This window comes from Ostrinia nubilalis, chromosome 12 (assembly GCF_963855985.1).
Source record: "Ostrinia nubilalis chromosome 12, ilOstNubi1.1, whole genome shotgun sequence".
Lineage (NCBI taxonomy): Eukaryota > Metazoa > Arthropoda > Insecta > Lepidoptera > Crambidae > Ostrinia > Ostrinia nubilalis.
The window spans coordinates 11,760,200-11,781,987 of NC_087099.1; the positions used below are offsets into that span (position 1 = coordinate 11,760,200).

General features: G+C 34.7%; 1 protein-coding gene across 1 annotated transcript in view; it reads left to right on the top strand.

The window, feature by feature from the left end:
• Nucleotides 1-1,720: 1,720 nt before the first annotated feature.
• The window catches only part of LOC135076952 (single insulin-like growth factor-binding domain protein-2), a 65,118-nt gene continuing 45,050 nt past the window's right edge, over nt 1,721-21,788 (top strand). The window contains exon 1 of the mRNA XM_063971476.1: nt 1,721-1,841. The gene's annotated coding sequence lies outside the window, so the exon portion shown is untranslated. The remainder of the gene's footprint in view (nt 1,842-21,788) is intronic.

The window sequence follows — 21,788 nt, forward strand, 5'->3', positions numbered from 1 at the left end:
CGGGTAAAGAATCCGCTAGTTCTTATAAGCCGCAGCGGCTGGCGATCCCCTCCTTTGGGGTTCGGCCGACGTCAACATAAACAATATGGTGTTATTGCTTGTATCTTATCTCGGGAAAAAATATTGGACATCGGTTCTGAGCGTGCGTTTTGTATTAGATGTTACGGCCCGTGAAGTTTAATTGTGGTGTCTTATGCTATTGTTATAAGGACTGTTTTTCAATAAAAATGTAAAGCCTGATGTGCTGTAAACAGTAGAGGATGTGCCGCTTGACCCGCGGTCGATACATGGCAACAGAAGTGGTCGGTGTTCGTAAAACGTCGGATAAATCTATAAAAGCAAAAGGTCACTGATTGACTGACTCACTCATCACAAAATCTCAGAAGCTACAAATGCTAGGAGTCTCAAATTTTGCATGGGGGTTCCTTTAGAACGCAGGTTCTCACTAAGACGAGATTTTTCAAAATTCACCTCCTAAAACAGGGTCCACGCGTACGAAGACGCGGGCGGCCGCTAGTTACATATAAATTGCAAGCAAACAGTAATAATATCAACAGCTCCTTTAAATATTAAACTTGATAGAACTGGCTTTAATAATAAAAACACGAGTAGTGTTCTTTGTAATTTCTATGCAGATAATTTGTATTTGACTGCAGAGAGAATAATAATGTGATACAAATACTGAGTTCCTATCATACTGATTAAAAAAAAGTTTAGTCTAAAACATTCGCTCTGTGCGATCAAATAAATAGTACTAATAACGTGTTGCTTCTAATTTTCAATTAAAATATTTGTAACTAATACAAGCTTAAAACAACTTTTTAACTTGAAACAGTTATTAAACTTCCAAAAGTCTGTTCACGTTTGAAATAACGAGTTTGGCAAGCAAAAGCGCTACGAAAAACATACCCACTTCACTTCGAAGTAGTAGCGCTACGACGTAGCCGCTCGTCTACGAGAACCGTAGCTACGGCTGTCTACGAATGCCTCTACGTGCGGAACTTCAGTCGAAGTTCAGATGCGCTTAGAAAGCTTTGCATTTCTTTTAAAAGATACAAGAAAGTTGTCTGTGGCTTCGTTTTGTGTTCGTGATGGTCTTTTAAAAGTTACTGAATGAAAGTACTGCTACTGGTATCCATTTTTTTGATTCAATCAAGGAAACTTAAAAATTGATGTTAAAATTAATTTTGCTGAAATTGGAACACTACCTTATTGGAACTCTTTGAATACTAGTCAATTATGAAAACTGGCCCTCAGTTTAGATGTTTAATAAAATTAAATATTATAAATAATAACCCTTTTTAAATTTTATTTTATTATTTTCAAAGTAATAGAAACTTTTTTTTGGCTGAAACGATGAAACTTTTTGGGAAAAAAGGAATCTACTGAACTTAATGTTCCCTCCCTTTTAACTAAATGTAAATAAAATACCCAGACAATCTATAATAAAATCCAAGTGATAACTAGCGGCCATTAATAAAACATCAACCCAAGACGTTGCAGTTGACGCGTGAAAATACGTGGACCGTAACAGGAAATTTATTCCCGGAGAACGAGGGGCCCACTTTGCGTGTGTACTGTATAATAAGAGCGAATAAATGACAATTTGAAATTCAAAAGTAGGTGTATAAGTTAAGCGCTTCGTGACTTGCGCATTTCACACCATTCCTTACTCTCTGGTGTTGACGTTGACGCGAATCAGTATTCTGTTGGCCGTCGCCGGGGGAGGTTGCGTCGCTTCGTACCAGCCCCAACGTGTTTCGCGCGACCGATCGCTTATATAACAGTGTTTGTTTTGTGACTATTCGATTGCCGAGAAAGGATTTATTGCGGAATCCAAGGTATCGTATTTTTTTATTCTTTTTTCAAACTTTTTTTACTGGCCAAAAATATTTTAAACTATTATGTTGCATTTTTTTTACTATAAAATTATCACTTCACGGGATTTATTAACCGTTAAAATAGATATTGTTGCAATAAATCCCGTGAAGTGATAATTTTATGGCCAAAAATAATTTTGATTTTTTTTTACTCTAAAACAGGTCTAAGTAGTTTGCGTATGTGTGTGTTAAGTAGACAGCTTACGGTCCTTAATAATGCAGGCCTCCCGAGGGATTTCTTAGTGGTCCCGACTTTCCATACGCGTTAATACTCCCAGGGAAATTAACAGGATTACACACAACTAACCCTCAGGGAGTTTTTGGTAGTAACTTGAGTTACTTACGTTTTAACTTGTACAAAAGAGAAGTTAAGGTGATGTTCTGGGTAATATAAATAATGTTTTCGGGTTAAGTAAATTGGATTCATGTAATACTTTACTAGTCCAGTCATTATAGTAAGTTCACCTCGGAATTCGAGATACCCAGCTGTAAGTCTGTAAATACGTGTATATTGACACCCTAAAAGTTGTCTCAAAACCTACATATGGTAGGGTGTAAGCAACTATTAAATTTCAAGGTCAACGGTCACAAAAATCGGTTTTTTGCGCTTTTTTTAGAAATATCTCATTTCCTGTGGGTTTTTTGCTATTTGTATTTATTATCAATATTGTAGAATACTAAATTTTCTACAAATTTTGTTTAAAAACTTTTTTTATACGGTGAACCGTTTTCGAGATAGAGGGCGGAGAGCGCGCGGTCACTGCATCACTTCAGGTCTACTTAAGCGGTTTAGATGTTTCATACAAAAGGATTTTCCCGCTAATTCCTGTGGGAATTTCGGGAATTCCTTGTTGTAACTAAGCTTTGAGTTTACTAAGGTACCTACATGCCAAATTTCAAGCGTCTAACTTCCGTTAAGCGTTTAGATTTTTCATACAAAAGGATTTTCCCGCTAATTCCTGTTCCCGTGGGAATTCCTAAGTATACTATAACCTGCCCAGGTGTATGAAGAATAATTGTACCAAGTTTCGTTAAAATCCGTCGAGTAGTTTTTGTTTCTATAAGGAACATACAGACGGACAGAATTCTATACATGAAATATATTTTCAAAATAACTATCAGGGGGTGATTAGTGATCGATACTGATGCCAAAAATGCAATCAGTAAAATTTTTGTCTGTCTGTCTGTCCGTCTGTATGTTCCTTATAGAAACAAAAACTACTAGACGGATTTTAACGAAACTTGGTACAATTATTCTTCATACACCTGGGCAGGTTATAGTTTACTTAGGAATTCCCACGGGAACAGGAATTAGCGGGAAAATCCTTTTGTATGAAAAATCTAAACGCTTAACGGAAGTTAGACGCTTGAAATTTGGCATGTAGGTACCTTAGTAAACTTAAAGCTTATTTACAACAAGTAATTACCGAAATTCCCACGGGAATTAGCGGGAAAATCCTTTTGTATGAAAAACCTAAACCGCTTAACCTGAAGTGATGCAGTGACCGCGCGCTCTCCGCCCTCTATCTCGAAAACGGTTCACCGTATAAAAAAAAATTTTAAACAAAATTTGTAGAGAATTTAGTATTCTACAATATTGATAATAAATACAAATAGCAAAAAACCCATAGGAAATGAGATATTTCTAAAAAAAGCGCAAAAAACCGATTTTTGTGACCTTTGACCTTAAAATTTAATAGTTGCTTACACCCTACCATATGTAGGTTTTGAGACAACTTTTAGGGTGTCAATATACAAGTATTTACAGACTTACAGCTGGGTATCTCTAATTCCGAGATTCTTACCTAATTTAAGCTTAAATGACTGGACTATACGGGTTTTTTGCGAGGACTTTGCTAGAAGTTATTCGTAATTGGATTGATATTTTTGATATGTTAACTACAATAGCACAAAGTTTCTTATCTCGTTTTAATGATCACTAATAAGAGTGAATTTACGGGATGCAACTATTTTTTTCAGTATGCTATGGTACTTGAACTACTTTAATAAGTCACATAAAATTGCTTATAAAAACAATGCGTTTAACCAACGGAATTGACAAAAAAATTAAGCAAGTTACCGATCATCTGCAGTGCTTGTTTGAAAATACTCTTGTCTTTAATTATTCTGGAGTAAAGACTGTAGTTTTTTTTTATGATAGTTTACAAGACCTTATCATGTGAGGTATTGTATTATAATATTAATTACCGTATAAATTCAAAGAATTTTGTTAGCATCACACAACATTTTCGTCCCAATAAAATAGTAGCAAAATTCGAACTTGCTACCGTAGCTGACATTGTAATTTGGTACTTCAACCGCCAGGCCATATAAACCTAGAGTGTTTTGGTTTAAGGAAAACGGATTGGTGTATTATTTACGGCTTGTGTCCTTTATTGTGATTGAATCACTATATCTTATTCCTCTTTCTGGAAAAAAACAATTCTTTCTAAACAAGCTAAAATAATAAGAGCTTGGTAATTATGTTTGTAAGTTTAAAAGTCCATTTAACTATTATGCATTTGTGACAAAAACTTAAATATTATAAAGAAACATTAAATTACAATATCTCAAGGTCTCAACTCTCGTTAAATTTATTTTTTCTAGTGAAAAAGTTACCTCCAAAGTATTAAATAAGACGAAAGCAATTCCACATCCCTATTCTTATCTTGTTTTACAAAAGTTTCCAAACCAACAAACATCATTCAATAAAACTTGTATTACACTCGACAAGGGTAAATAGGTAACATGAAATAGGGAATGTGGGAAAGGGATTTCATTTATCGGCACAAAATATAAATGCCAGAGGATTTTTGCTATCTTTGTACCCTCTCTGCAAACACGTTTCGCCTGATAACCACGTACGTATCTTTCCTTGGTAAGCAAGATTTTAATGGCTGACTTTGATAAGTACTTCAAAGGGGAATGGATATTTCAACGTGCTAATACTGAGGTATTTGTTTTAATATGATATTTTCATTCGGTTAATAAGATTCCCTTTAGCTTCTGGTGTAATAGAAAGGATTCTACTGAAGGAAAAATGACCTGAGGTGGAGTTGTGTAGAGCAATCGTTATCATTTGACAGTTCAAAACGTACGATTATTCTGTCAAACGCTTTGTTTAACTGACTTTACGTACGTTATGATTACTGTCAAATGATTACAATCATTGCTTTACACAATTCCACCTCTGATGACGATGATGATAATGCACTCGTAATATCTTGTAAATCTTTTTCAGAAATAAAATGTCTTCAACCGCAATATCTAATAAAAAAATCAATGTCATATAAGAAGCTTTTAAATTATTTATATAGGTTTGTTTTACCTATTATACTATCATCCCTTCTCCAACAATGTCTATTAGTTTGTCATATTCAAATATTTCGGTAACCGCATCATTATTTCAACCCACTATTGGTAAATTCAAGTTACAGTTATCGAAAACAAAATAATAACCAATACGGATAAACCAATACCGCAAGTACAATATGTTAAAATTAAAAATTGCGATTTATGTGTGGTGCGACCTTTCATCATTGCTGGCTTTTAGTTAACCGTTTATATACGTACTGCAAACAGCTTAAATAAATACGATTAAATCATTAACTTCACTCTGCGCTTAATGATGCAAAATGCAAATCACTAATAATGTTTTGGGTGAAATAAACATGAAAATATGATTGAAATGTTAATCTTCTATGCATTATTATAATTGCTCTATTGTTTAATCTATTATACCTTACATAACTTTTTTTTTTCAAAATCGTTATGATTTTACCTTTTAAATTTTATTTCTGACTGCGGCTTAACATACTTGTGTTTAAGCGTAAATCATGGACACTAAGTAGTATGTTAAGTTTTCCATGTTAATCCGACACCTTATAATAAGATAATGATTCTTAGAATGCAATGCAATATTTTCGACAAGCGTGTATAACAATAAAGCATTCACGTCTACAAGTATTTATAATAAGAATTTATTCACACATTACACAATGGTTTCTATTCTTTAATTATGGGTAATCAAACAAAATGTTGATCACAAGAGCACGTTAGAGTTTTTCTGTCCTGTCAGAATCCTATTCGCACACCTCAGCTTTCTCAGCGCAATCATTTAAGGTTACCTACCCAAAATTACCATGAAATTTGCTAAACGTAAAATTTACTTTCGATGCGTACTGAATTGGAGATGAGATCAAATTGGCTAGTGAAGTGTCAGTTTGGAGAAGAAATTCGGGCGTAAAATTATGTAAAGCACAATCCAAGCAAATTGAATCACTTAGTACGAAAGTGAAATTTAATATTCAGTGAAATCAGTGAAAGGGCAAGATCAAGGTTCTCGATATGCTATAACATGGGGATGCATATATGCAGAACCGTGGGAAAGAAGGTGGGATGGTAATGCCGTGATTTGCATATTTTAATATTAACATGGCTGGTTTGGATAACACATTTCGGTGGGCAGAATTACGTATCTGGCTATGTAAAATATTCATCCGAGTGTCAGATGGTTACTACATGAGTTCGTAGTGCGCTGACATTTTGGGATTCAAATTTGACTTATAATTGTTCGTTCCCAGTTCCCAGACAGATGTCACTTACTTTAACTAATGCTCACTTATTTAGTTCTATGACGTCATGCATTTAACTATGTAAGTTTTAAGAGGAATCTAGTTTGCACGTGTGTGAACTTTTGTAAGTTTCGAGTATTTCGTGGAGTCAACTATGTTTAAAGTAACAAATTAAATTCAGTTGAATTAAAACCTTCAGAATTTGTATCTTAATTATAATTAATTTACTCGATGAAATTGCCTTACAAGCCAAAAGTGGACAATGGAATTAAAAGAAAAAGAAGTTTCTTAGTGGCTAGGAGTGGTTACTACATTTTGATAAAGAATAACAAAAGAAAACCCTCGAGAGGTGTTTATTTTTGGTTTTAATTACTAACACACTGGCAATCACTTCAATCGCGATACATAAAACATAATATTGTAACATTCCGTTGTCACAATTACACCGATATTAAAGATGAAATTGGTACCAATAATTTTAACGAGTTTATTTGTTGAGTCCCGTACCGCCATTGTTTTTAATTTGTTACCAAATATCAAAGGGAATATTGGTATTGGCTCAAACGGCCAACAATATAGCGCGCTCTATTTTATTTACGCTTTCCAAAAACTGGAATTGGTTTAGAAGCGTCACTGTTCCAATCACTCCGAATGCAATAACCTGGAACGTAGGTCGTTTTATGTCAAAAATGTATTGTAAAATATTTCCAAGCGACACATATTGCTTTTGAGTTTTGACTATAGGTCCTCAGGTGCTTTTCTCAGTCATTGCCTAAAGTATCGGAGCGGCACAGGAGAGTGATTTTGAGGCGTGAACGTCAGCGCGACTTCGAAGATTTGTATGCTCTGTCCTTAGATTAATAAAGCCTAGATAGATAGTCAGTGCACGAAAGGTGAGGCAGCTTTTAGTGAGCCGGAACGGCTCACTCGTAAACGTCACATGAACTGTCAAAGTGAAAAATTGGTAAACACGTCCGACGAATTTTAATTAATTATGACGGTTTGTGCTGTGAAAGGGTGTCTAAATACATCAGAAAAACGAAAGAAAGTGACCAGTGTTTCATTTCATAAGTAAGTAGGTACTACGATTCGACACGTATTTTGCTTGAATTTGGCTTTCAAAAATTAAATACGGGAATGATACCAGTAACAAGAAAATTTATTTCCTAATTGTTAGCCGTACAAATACACTTCCTTTTTTATGAAATCGAGACTTTTAAGTCGATTTATCTTATTGTAATTAGGTAGGTACTTTAAATTCAATAAATAAGTACCTAAGTACATGATGCGTTTTATTTTTGTTAATTATAAAATAATTAAAAACGTATTAAAAATTTCCCTAGGTACTTTCGGGGAAATCGCCTTCATTGACCACACTCCCCAAGAAAATTGACTCTAATGACATAAGATTTTTGCCTCACTCTTGACGAAGCGTTTGTATGAAGACTATCCATCTAGGCTTTATTAATCTAAGGCTCTGTCACTTCATAGTATGTCAATGTGGCGCCTCCTGAGCCACTCCCATACCTCAGGCGACTGAGTTAATAGACGCTAGACCTATAGATAGACATTTTATACAACTCTTATGACACAAATAATAAGGCTCAGAATATGGTAACATGCAAAGAAGCGCTCTCACTCTCTCAAGTGCTACCAAAAATATTTTTTTGCGTTGATAAGTGGTCAAGATTGGTTAAAGATTGCCTATGTACAAAACATACCCGCGGTTATCACGTACATATCATATTTATGCCCCTTGCTCAAACTCATGAAACACTGCTTTTGTTAAAAACACCTACTGCCAGACCAAGCAACCATTGTATTTAAATCAATTTTACCTACGCACAATTTTAAACGTAAGATACACCTACAAAGAATATATTTAATTGTTTGTACGTTGTTGCGAAACATAAAATTATGAAGGGACAAAGTAGCCCTCGGTCTAATGATTCTAATTTAACGTGCAGGGGACGTCCCAAATTGTACAGTTGTCGCCGCCGGCGCCACCCGACAACAGGAGGGTTGCCCAGACCGCAAGAGTAAATTCTTGCTAAAGCCCGACATTTATTCGACATCCACAAACGTTAGGCACGACCCTGCTTTCGTTTTAACAAAAACACACGAGCATAAAGCAATGATGGTCTCGAAATACAAAAACAAATGAAAGTGTAGGAATTCAAATTCGGAATGCGTTTCGTTTTTGTTTTTTTCTTGATATTATTATTTTTTTATGAAAAATAAAGTTCACATGCCAGTTATTTTTAATGTTTTTAAATTTTACATGAAGTTGTTAACTCTGTTAACTAATTAGGTCTAAATTTTGGGATGTTTTACATGAAAATTTACTAAAAGTTTTATTTAATTATCTATGGTGATAGATAATTAAGTATTTAATTATTTGGACGTCACTGTTGCAGACTTGTTTAAAAATTAACTAAAGTTTGTGTAAGTCTAAATGATTAATTATTTCATAATTTAGTTTATTGCCGTCAGAGAGAAGGTTTTATTAGAAATTTAATGGTTTCGTACATTCAGTCAGCTGGTAGCTTTGTTTAAATAATTTAATGAGAATTTTGATGCTTACTTAGATCTTGAAATGAGAAAAACTTTTAGTTTTTATTAAACCTTTGTAATATTGTAGTACCTAATCATAATTTTAAAGTTATTTGTTTTCTCACAAATGATTTGAAGGTAGTCCGTCAAGATTAATTAACTACATTTAATTATTAAAACCGAACCTATCAATCAACCAAAAATTCTTTATTTTATGATGATAATCTCAATACATACTCGATTGAAATAGCTCTATCAGTAATTATTTTCATGTTTTAAATGTTTATACATAATTATTATTATACAGGTCGCAGAAAACAACACGGATTTACAAAATACTAAATACTAGGTTTTGTCCATGGCTTCGCTCACATGAAGTTAAAGTCCCAGATCATAGCCTATTATTATGTTATTCTGACGTACATAAACAATTCAATAAAAAAATTCATCAAAATCCGTTCAGTAGATTTTTCGTAAAAGAGTAACAAACATCCACACAAAGTTTGGTATATAGGTACTTATCAAAATATTTAGGTCAGTACTGAGTAATCTTCCGATTAATTAACAAAGTCGTTATGTAAACTTCCAGCTAGCAGACGTCTAGGTAATTGGCTCGATAGAACAATTTTCCTATTTATCCTATCCTGTTACGTAGTTAACAGAGAATATCTTGGTCCTAACTATTTAATAGACTATTATCAGGTAACCGAGAAGCGAACTAATTCGATATATTTATTACAGAAGCCAGAGATCGACCTACAATAACATGTGTGCTCTCTAACTCTTACTAATAATATAAATGCGATAGTAACTCTGTCTTTCGCCCATATTCACAAACATTACTATGAGGTCTCGCAGTGCGCGTGGACGCACATGGTGACACACGAACCAATCACAGAGCTGTGATTTGCTGATTCACTTGAGCAAGCATCGTTTGTGAATACGGGCGTTTGTCTGTTAATATCTCTCACGTCTTAACTACTAAACCGATATAGATGAAATTTGGTATAGAGGTAGTTTGAGACCTGGGGCAGAACATAAGGATAGTTTATATCACAGATTTTTAAAGGACACGCGTGCGATAAAGTCTTTCTATGATAGATTTGAGGTATTCCTCGAAGCGCACCCATTTGAAGCGCACTTAATTAAGCGCACCTTACTAACTTAACTATTCCTCTAAGCGCACCTCCTATATCTCTTTTAAATAATACAACAGTAGTACAGGTATCTACCTAATTCCCCATTTTACTTGGAAAGCCTGACGTCACGTCTGTCAATATCAAGACCTGATCAAATTCGCCTCCCGAATACGAAATGGAGGCTATTTGTCAGTAGATTAGTAATATTTTATTTTTATGGAATTGTTTCTTATTCTCTTTGAAGGAAATTCGTCATTATTCGCCGCGTATTATGGGATATTACTGCTTGTACTTGTATTATATGGAATTCCATTTATTATTTTTTATTAAGCTCACAAAGATTCGGCGCGATGGTTATAACTGTTACAACGCATTGAGTCGCAAGTTTGATTCCTGCACAACACAAATACTTATTTAATTTTGTGATCAACACATCTTTTTGTTAAGTTATAGAGTGCTATCGACATACACACCAATTGTGGCTCTGGGCTATCGTTCGTTCGTTCGTTTCAGCCAAATGACGTCCACTGCTGGACAACGGCCTCCCCCAAGGATTTCCTCAACGACCGGTCCTGCGCCGCCCGCATCCAGGTATTGCCCGTGACCTTAACAAGATCTTTGGTCCATCTAGTGAGGGGCCTGCCCCCCAGTGCCCACACTACGTCTTTCGGCCCGTGGTCGCCATTCGAAACTCTGGACTACTATCTTGTCTTTAATCTACCAGCTCCCAATTTAGAATCAAAACATTTCGTTCACCCGTAGACTAAACAAACATAATTTAATCTTTGCTTTAAATAATAGGCATCAAATAGCTTAAAAGATCGGTGATTACAATACAACCCAAGCTCTTTTAACCCTTCCAATGCATTGTTCGCCCCACGCGATTACTCGCTTGATTTATTATTAAAAGACCCTTGTCCTGACCTTTATGAGTGTTTAACGCCATGCCTCGGTTGCTTTTAAAGCGGCAACTCTGTACTTAAAATCGATACCTAGGTAGATTTTTGTCACGCTTTTATCTTTATATGGGCTTAGGAAGTGCTTAGGAAAGGCTATGTCATTGTAATTTGGACTAGTTTTAAATACTAGCCTTTTTCAGAGCCAACTAGGTACACGCCTGAAAATTCATTCAGGACAAATAAATCAACTGGTGATTGATGTTTTACAATGTCAACAGATATTGGTATGAACTATGCAATATGTAAAATAGTTTAATTTTGCATAAGTAGCTTATAGAAGCAAAAAAAACATACTGAGAGTAACAAGAAAGCTAAGACAATAATTTAGTTACCTACATTATGATTTTGTATAAAATAAATAATAATTTGGCTTAAAACAAACAATTTAGTTATCTGAATAATTCAAAATACAATAAAGTTTAGACAAATCTTTATTGACAATGTTTCTGTCTAAAACACACATGAGTTACATTATTACAAAACAAAATTTAAATCATATTATTGTGTATGTCGCAATCATTCTTCAGTAATGCCTTTGTTTCAGAAATATAAAGAATATTCAGCCGGAGAACCTTGCTGAATATAAAAGAAGTCAGTATTGTAACATTTTCGCGGTCCCTAAAAGCTGCAACATGAAATTTGAAGCCCTAGAAGTGTGGGTATGACAAAATTCTGGAAAACGTAATTGTAATATAGAAGTATGAATGAGTGTTTGCACTTGGCATTACCTGTGAGGTTTTAAGTTACAACAATAAGTTAGGACTTAAAAATGTAGGAGAGATACAAACATACAAAGTTGCTTGCTTATTTTATAATTATAGGTGGGATATACCTACATTATGTCCTGCTCATTACATTTGTTAAGTTTGGATCATAATCAGCGCCGCATAAAACGTTCTAGGATGTGTATTTAATTGTCCTGCCCATTTATTGTCCTGAAGCAGTGGTAGGGTTAATACTGGGACGTGTAAAAGTGCTTTTTAAAAGCCTACTTGCATAAATAAATGAGTTTTATGAGTTTTTTAATTACAAGCTGGCCCGACGGACTTCGTAACAAAAAAATAAGCCTTTAAGTATTATGTTCATCAAGACGATTGTAGGTTTATACTGGTAAAATAATTTTTCAAATCAGTCCAGTAGTTTCGGAAATCAGGAAAAAATTCTTTATAATATTAGAGAAGAATATTCAAGTGCTAATTTTAAAGTCTATGGGACTCTACATAGTAAAGTACTGTTGTTGAATTCTGTAAGAGTAGCTCGGGGTTACTATCTTATGCTGAAACTTCAGCTCTGGGCCCAGAGGGAAATTAGACCATGCCCGCCCCGTACTGAAAGTTGACGTCTAGATTTCCACTAGTTATAAAACTTAGTATTTTGTTATATGCTAGATAATGTCGCCATAAAGCTAAGGAAGTAAGGTGAACTTTTCTAAAAACAAAAGTTAGTGTGTCACATCTCAGTAACGTACATTTGCATTTGAACCTGGTAGGTACTTCAGTTGGAGTAGTAGTAGTGGAGTAGTAGATACGCGAACAACCAGTCCAATATCGCTTTGTTAAAAATTCAGTAGGTACAAAATTCATCTCACGATGTTTTTCGAAACAAATTTTGATACACGAATGACGTAATACGACAAACATTGTCGAAGAATGTATTGTTTCTGCCATTTGTGTTAATCATTTATCAAACGGAAGAAAACTTATTGGTCTTAAAAACATAAAATTCCAACCAGGAAGTTTGCGACACACTAAACCAACGGCCACAAACATAGGCGCGTGGAATATTTAATTTCATCTAATAATAATTCTTGTTATTGTTTCGGGATTGGGTACAGAAATCTGAATCTGGAAGTTTGTATGATTTCCTTAAAGTTGGGCTGACCCGGCCTTGTTTCTCGGAATACCCAGATTTGCCCAATTTGGGTTGTTTATATTATGTTGAGATTACGGGCCTCGTACACTACGCACCGACTTACGCCCGTATTCACAAACGATACTTGCTTAAGTGAAGCAGCAAATCGAACGCACAGCGTTGAATAGAGCTCTGCGATTGGTTTGTGTGTGACATTGTGCGTCCACGCGCACTGTGAGATCTCATACTTATGATTGTGAATACGGGCGTAAACTTCTCGTGTGTTCTGAGTCAACACGTTTTAGTTGTTATTGTATTTTGCCACATTAAGGCTGGATTGCACAATCTTACTTTAACTTTAACAGACGTCAAAAGTCTATCGAATTCCGTGCAAAATCGGTTATGTCTATAGTTATTGTTAAAGTAAGTGATATAGGTATGTAGAAGACTGGATTCTTCTGATTGATCACATTAATAGTATTACACGGATCGCCAATGAAATTACTTATTATGCAAACTCAAGTAGGTGCTAATATCAATAATTCTGGTATTGCTAGATTTCAATAAATACAAATATTGGTATTGAGTGTATAATCACAGTTGAATATCATAACATGATATTTCATTAAAATTAATTGTCCAAACCCTTCCAAAAGAAAATCAATTTTATAGGTAACAATTTTTCAGCGAAGTAAAAACGTTTCTTTTTTATTCAGTTATTTTTGGGTCAATCTACATCAATTGTTACGCCTACCCTGTAAAAAAAGAAGACTGTTTAATAATTTCAAAACTTCCTCTTTTAGACGGCTAGACTGTTAAATGGTACGGAAAATTCCCTATTGTTATTTTATAATAGTTTGTTGTACACAATACCTATTTTAGTCTAAAAAGGTTTCACTTCATTGTTAAAAAAAAAACAAATAACAGCTTTTTTGTTGTTCCAGACCAGGTTTAAAACATGTAAATTAAGTAGGGTAGACCGGGTACAATAGTACCACGGGTCAATAGTACCATCAGCGATATTTCTTCATACAAGCGACGTTAGGTTGTGTGCATAGCGTCAGAATATGCGCTTTTTGTGTTTCCATCCGCTCACCAGTCGGCGGCGCTTGCGCTGAGAAACGAAGATGTACAGGATGGATTTTTGTTTTTTGCCCAGCCGCAGTAAGTTTTTACGTCAAATATATGAGCCCATAAGTTGCCTAATATGCTATTTGTTACCAAGGTATTGTTGTCAATAGTTTATCCAGGCTCTAAACTTTGTATCGACAGCGAATTATTGGCATTCACTGTGAAAATGACTGAATTTTAGGTGAAGTTCTCTTGACTACCTACTTGGAACAATTGTACCAGTCTCCATGGGGTCAATTGTAGCGGTACAATCAACCCCGTGGTACAATTAACCCCCGGAACCTTATATTACCTTAACCTTATACTTACTACATAATATTTTAAATTGGTGATAATAAAATAAGTTATTATAAAACATTCACGTGGTTATTATTTTTACAATTTTAGGCATACCTACCTACTGAAATAGTCTAGGCTCATTGATAGTTGCATGCATTAAACCCTTCTGAATATGTACATTTTAGCTTAATTCAGTAAGTAACTAAGTATTTGAACGTTTTGTTTTAGATGACTCGGCGTAGAGTCAAAAGTACGGATCGCGATCAACGGATCTATTCCTTTATGAACAGGCTTATGAAAAAATCTTGAAAGGTCGAAGCAGTAGTAGATATAAATAATCAGGGTCAATTGTACCAGGGGTCAATTTATTGTACCCTCATACAAAAATAGATTTTTCAGTTTTGATATTTCTATCATTGTTATTATGCTTATTGTTGTTTCAGAAGCAATATCCGAGCCAAATAGATGGCATATTATGTAGAAACAGTTAGTTTTTTCGTTTTTATGGAAGAAAAGTTATTGTTTTGTTTTTAAACTTAAGTGTTGATTTTTCATACTTGTTCCTAAATATTTTTGATCTCAATTAATAAATACTGATGATTGTAGGAGATTAAGAGTACAGAATACCAATAAAGGTGATGATTAGATAAACATAACTACTTTTATTGCCTCATATATTATTGGTACAATTGACCCGTTGTAGGGGTCAATTGTAACATGAGACATCGTACAGTTCAAATTGGTTTTTCATTAAGTATTCGAAAGAATAGTTCAACTCTGCATGCTTAAATTTGTAGCTTAAGAGTCTAGTTTTTACAGCATCCTAACAGAATAAGTTATATTTCATTAGATTTCTCAATATTGAACAATTTCCAAAAAATGGTACTATTGTCCCCGGTCTACCCTAGAAGCTTCGTAGAACAGACATTTCCTCGAAACCCAAGTTCCGGTTACTTGTTAGTTCGGCGGTCAAACGTGATTACGGCAGCTCAAATCATTGATGTTAAGATGAGCTTAGATAGACAAGTAATTTGCCTAATTAAGGCCAATTTAGTCAATTGTGTCGTCAGGTATACAGCAATACGTAACTAGACTTCACATGTCACCGCAAGTCTCATTTACAAACGGAATGGCATTGTGCAATTGAGATAGAGCATTGATAAAAATCACATCATCATCATCATCTCAGCCTTATGACGTCCACAGTCACTGCTGAACATAGACCTCCCCCAATGCTTTCCATGTTGCCCGGTTCACCCCAGTTGGTAACGGCCTGCGTCCAGCGCCTTCCTGCTACCTTTAACCCTCGCTGTACGAGGTGGGGTGTGACACACCCCAGTCCTTTAAAAATAGCCACAATTTTAAAAATTTGCAAGTGCTGAATTTGAAATTCTCAGTAGCTGGAATTATGACACTGCTGCTTCGATCAGCGTTGCAAAATCAGTCCAGCGGTAACTACCAACTGAGTTACATGCCTTTAAAGTGCGTGTGGGTGTCACACACCCCACCTGGTACGGGATGTTGTTAAAAAGTTTTTAAAAAAATCTAACAGTTTTGGTGTAATTTATATATATTTTTAGCTTTGTCAATTGAATAAAATTCAATACAAATATTATTAATCGTGATTTTTACGGTATCTGAAATTTTCAAGCACTTTTAGTCAAATGAGATGACTTTTAGTGCGAATCTGGAAGTTTAGTACCGAAATCCGAAAATGTATGTGAACATACACTTATGGGCTACAATTTATACTTGGTGATACAATTTATGGGCTACTGAAATGGAATAACATATTTTATAAATAAATAAAATTGTTACGCTCCCATTTTAGGCATTGAGCATACTCATTTTCTTTCAATTGTGGTAAATTGAAAACCGATGATCAAAACAAATTTATACCCTTCCAGTTTTTAATTTACTTTTAAATTATAAGTAAATACTTGTACTTTGTTAAATAAAAACGGTTGTCATAATTAAAGGCACTAATTAAAAATTATACATAGGAAACTGATTCCTAAATTACAAGAACAACAGAAATTGTGTCTTTTTGTTTGTTTATGATAAAAATGTTATAATACATATTTTCAGCTCAGAGCATTTCTTAAACCTAATTAGCATACGTAAATAATCAATATTAAATATTAAATTCCACCTAAAAAAATGTTGAATGAAAATTTTATCACTTTGTATATTGGGGTGTGTCATACCCCACCTGGTACGGGACGTAACTTTTAGTCACCTCGTACACGGAGGGTTAAGATGTCGTCGGTCCACCTTGTGGGTGGAGATAAAAATCTACTAATTAAATATACCTACCTACAGTAATACGGCGGAATGAGAGTCAATATTATCAAAACTATATTATTCGCATTTTATTGAAGTTGCTGCAATTGTTTTAAAGGTATTGCCAGAAAGAATTGCTTCAATAACAATACATTCAGATATTTCAGTCGTTAGTAACAGATGACATAATATTCTTGAAAGTTATAAAACCTTGTTTTAACTTAAGAAGTTCTATGTATGTTCCTACACGTAGTACGAATTTCATTATGTTCACAGATGTCTTGAGAATTAAAAGTTTTAGAAAATACATTCGCAAACCAAACAAACACATTATTATACATATACATGTAACGCGACTAGAATGAATCCAACTCCGTTGTTTTCTACTTAATTTTATGAAATAACCTGTCACAACTTGTACCAGTCTTCAACGTGTAACAATAATCTGAAATGAAATTATAACTTTGAAAACAAATCCTGAGTAAATATGTTGAGAAACTGAGGATTATTTGGGCTAACAGCTGAAATGATGGATTTACAAATATTCGTTTTGTTTAGGTACAGTTGACAGTATGACAAGCTGAATACAGGCACTTATGTAGTTGAGCTAAGTGCTATTTTGAAGCGAATTATAGTCCGTTTGTCTGTACGCTTCAATATTATTTTCTCTTGAGGGACGTTAAGATTTATTAGGCTTCATACCGCTGGGAATTACAATTCAGTAATTTGGCGGCTTTGATTGGATGAAATATCGTCGGATTATGATAGCCCGAAACAGGTTCGATCGTTTCAGCGCGATTATCTCATTGTAACTGCGAAGGGATTTCGTTATATTTTCCTAAGTAAATATTCAAATATTATACAGGGTGTCCCGTAAAGACCGTGCCAAACTTGTGGAGAAGAGACCTAGATGTTAGACTAATGGAACTCATACCTCTGAAACGGCGATACTTTTTACTAAGATCATTTTTTGTCTAAATGGTCATCCATTAATCTACCTTCTTTATAGGTTTGGAACGGATTTTGGAAAGATTCATGTAATTTTTGAGATATTATTGTATAGAATTTATGATGGAAGAACGTCTGATTCTCACCATCATAGGTTTTACAAAAAGGATGAGACGAATATTTGAACATTCGGCTCAATTTACTTGTATTGATCAAACGCAGTTAGGCTGGGTTGCACCACCTAACTTTGACCGTAACTATAACGATAACCGGTGCTTTTTGTATGGAGTTTGACGGATTTTTGACGTTTCTCAAAGTTAAAGTAAGATGGTGCAACCCAGCCTTATTGAACAATATTTTACCTTGAAATAATTGCCATTCATAATAAATTGTACTGTTTCAACAACACAGAACTTTGTAACCGTTACCTCAGTTACCAGATGGTTATATTGAATGACTAGCTGACCCGGCGAACTTTGTTCCGCCTTAATGGCAATAAATAAGCAAACTTTTTTTTTTTAATTTCGAACGGGATAAATAGTATCCTATGTCCTTCTCCTGGCTCTAAACTACCTCCCTGACAATTTTCAGCTAAATCGGTTCAGCCGTTCTTGAGTTATAAGTGGAGTAACTAACACGAATTTCTTTTATATATATAGATTTATAGTTACCGCAAGAATAATGCAAAACTAATTTCCAAATCGATCCGAACCCAATACTGCCAAATGTGAAATGTGCAGTTCTCCAAACAAGACCGCACGGTAATTATGCAGTACCATTCAAAATAATTATATTACCACGCCAAGTGACTAATTAACCATAGCAGTTACGTTAACGTCTCAGTTTACGTAAATTAGGCAGTGTCAGTTCTGTTCTGGCCATCGTTATCTTCAACGACTTTGAAAACGACCCGCGGGGGATGGCTGAGCCATCCTCAAGGTCTGGTGATACTTTTGTTAGCGTTCACTATTCTGCACGAATGAATGAAATTGTAGTGTCTGGTTGTAGTGTAGTAGGTACTTAGTAGGTAGTTATAGCTCAATGTGTTAATTCAATAATAGTTTATTTTATCTTTCACCAAATGCACACAGAAAAAATATTTTAAAATATTTGAGTGTCGCTCTAAAACAGTCAGATGGATTTTCACAAGACTTTTACAGATGTTAGGTAAAAGGGTACTTAGGCTAGAATAGAGTTTTACCTAAGACAAAAAGAAAGTGTGAAATACACACAGAGGTGAAGTCCCGGGCAGAAATTAATTATTGCCTAAATTTATTTTGGCACAAGGCAACAGTTCTTGTAAACAGAATGCAAACATAACGTTTATATTCAGAACTTTGAATTTCCCAGAATTTAATGAGTGCGAATTTTCTGTTGTTGAAAAAAGAAACCTCACTGCGATGCGACCTAAATGTATTTTGTTTGTAACTCGACCGATTGCAGTGATTGCTATTCGCAGAATTTAATAATTTGAAAAGTTTTTTTTTTCCGTTTTTAAAATACAATTTTCCCAGCAAAAAAATATCAATGAGTATTCCGCGAAATGCTCGATTATTTTGTCCGAAGTTTATAGTGCGTTAAGGTTTACTACGAAAGATTCAACTTGGCTAACTATTATGAGAAAATCCATGCTATGTGAAACGTAGTGATGTTATGCGCTTGCTAGTGATGTCTTAATCGATTCTTGAAAATTCGTCTTTCTACATTATATAGGCTTACTCAGATTTTGAGTTTCAGCCCACATAATGTGTAGAGAGAGAACAATTTTGTTTGATCCCAAAAGTAATGCCGCTTCCAACTCAAGGCGGTTATAAGCACTTCATTTACTACCGGTTGGCCTGGAGGGCCCGACTGCCAGCGGTCCTCTGGGAGTAAAAGTTTATGCGATAAGGTATACGCACCTTCATCCGGGGTTATCGACATTAATCCAGTTTATTTATTTAAGTTTCCATAAAGTTGATAAAATTTATGTTTCGCTCATTTTGGGCTAGATTATAGGTTTAAAAGAGTCATGCTATGTAAAGATATAGATCGTTTCATCGACGAAGACGCGCCCCACCATTCTTCCGCTAATGTTTGAGTGTTATCGGTATATGCTTAGTCATCCATGAGTGCACACGTACGTCGCACACTACAATAATGACGCTCGGATTGCTCGGATCAAACTCCCCGCACCCCGCTCTTCTCTCGACCAAAAATAGATGGGGCGCGTCTTCGTGGATGAAACGATCTATAATATGGTTCGTTTATTTTAATATAAATAATGTGGCGTTAAGAAACAAGAAATAGAGTTCTGTTATTAATTTGTGGTAGATTTGCGACTCCTGACTTTACAAGAGTGTGCCGTGATCGTGATTATTGTAATTAAATAAGTTGTCGACTCGTTCACGGTGCTTGGGAACTTTTAGCACGGGTTTGAGGGTAATTGTTATTGACGGGGAAACTTGAATTTCTTTGACGAAACTTTAAATTAATTTCAGTTAGGTACATTATAGTATGTACCTACAGCACTAACAACGAAATATTATATCTTAATAACTTATGCATGGCTTCGTCTATGTGAATATTGCTCACTCACAGAAAAACATTAACGCCCACATTCACAAACGATGTTTCCGCAAATCCTTGAATAGAGCTCTGTGATTGGTACTGTGAGACCTCAAAGAAATGTTTGTGAATACGGGCTTAATTATGGCCTTTCAAAAACCGGGATATAATATGTATAAATTTTGTGTCCATCCTAAGTTTTTTTCCATGATCCCGCTTATGAATCACTCCATACAAAACAATATTGATGAAAAGCTGAAATCCGTTCAGTAGTTTTTCAGTTTATCAGTAACGCCCGTATTCACAAACAATGCTTGCTTAAGTGAATCAGCAAATCGAACGCACAGCGTTGAATGGAGCTCTGTGATTGGTTCCTGTGTCACCCTGTGCGTCCACGCGCACTGGGAGACCTCATAGTAATGTTTGTGAATACGAGTGTAATAGACAGACAAACGCGATGGAGGACTTTGTTAAAATTATGTAGTCATGTAGTTGTTAAAAGTAAGATTTACAACTAAAGTGTAGGTAACTATGGTGTTTGCATAGTCTGTATGTAGTCTATGTATGTAGTGCCTATTAAACACGCATATAAATAGATTAGCATAATAAATAAGCTATATTAATTGGTCGACAGGATTACTAGCGGAGTCATGACAGCGATTACATGACCTGATTATGCATATTATAGAATCAGTAATGTAATATGGCTCGGTGCCCTTAATGTCGTGACGGAAGCTAATAACGGTTTTATTGCCTAGTCATTAAAGATGGATTTGGAAAATATCACCTGCCTAGTTGCTCAAAATTATTATTAATAGTGAGAAGTTAAGATTTTCCTGTAAGCTACACGTGTCTCTTCCGCTTTTGTGTGATCTATTTATTTATTTATTTATTTATTGCAATAAAATACATAGTACACTAAGAAACTTAAAACTAGGTGACTTAGGTAACTATGCACACCCGGTTGGGTACAGCAATCTACTTACATAAGTAGGTACATCTTAACTTACATGCTTATTTTAGTTTTTAATAGACTTATATAAAATATTATTATATTTATATAACAAAGTATAACAATATATACATCTACTACTTACTTATAACAAAATTTATTACTTATCTTCCATAAAATCTTTGACACTATAGAAACATTTACTTATTAGGAATGCTTTAAACTTTTGTTTAAACATATGATTCTTATCTATATCTATATTTTTAATATTATCAGGAACTTTATTGAAAATTTGTATGCAACGATATGCTGGGCTATTTCTAAACATTTCAGAGTTAGGGGTTGGAAGGAGAAGTTTAGTCCTGCGGCGGGGGTTTGGATCTTGCTGGAATAAGTACATGTGCTTTCTAACAAATATTGCTGATTCTAAAATATAAATAGATGGTAGAGTTAACATTTTTTCATTAACAAAATGTGGTTTGCAACTGATTCTTTGTTTTATATTTATAATTATTCTTAAACATTTCTTTTGCATAATAAATAAGTCATGAAAATCGCAGCTATGACCCCACATGATGATGCCGTAGCGTAGCCAGGCGTACGCGTAGGCGTAGTAAGCAGAGAAGGCGGTTTCTTTAGATGAGTTGGTTTTTAAGACGCTTAGCGCATATAAGAATTGAGATATTTTCGAT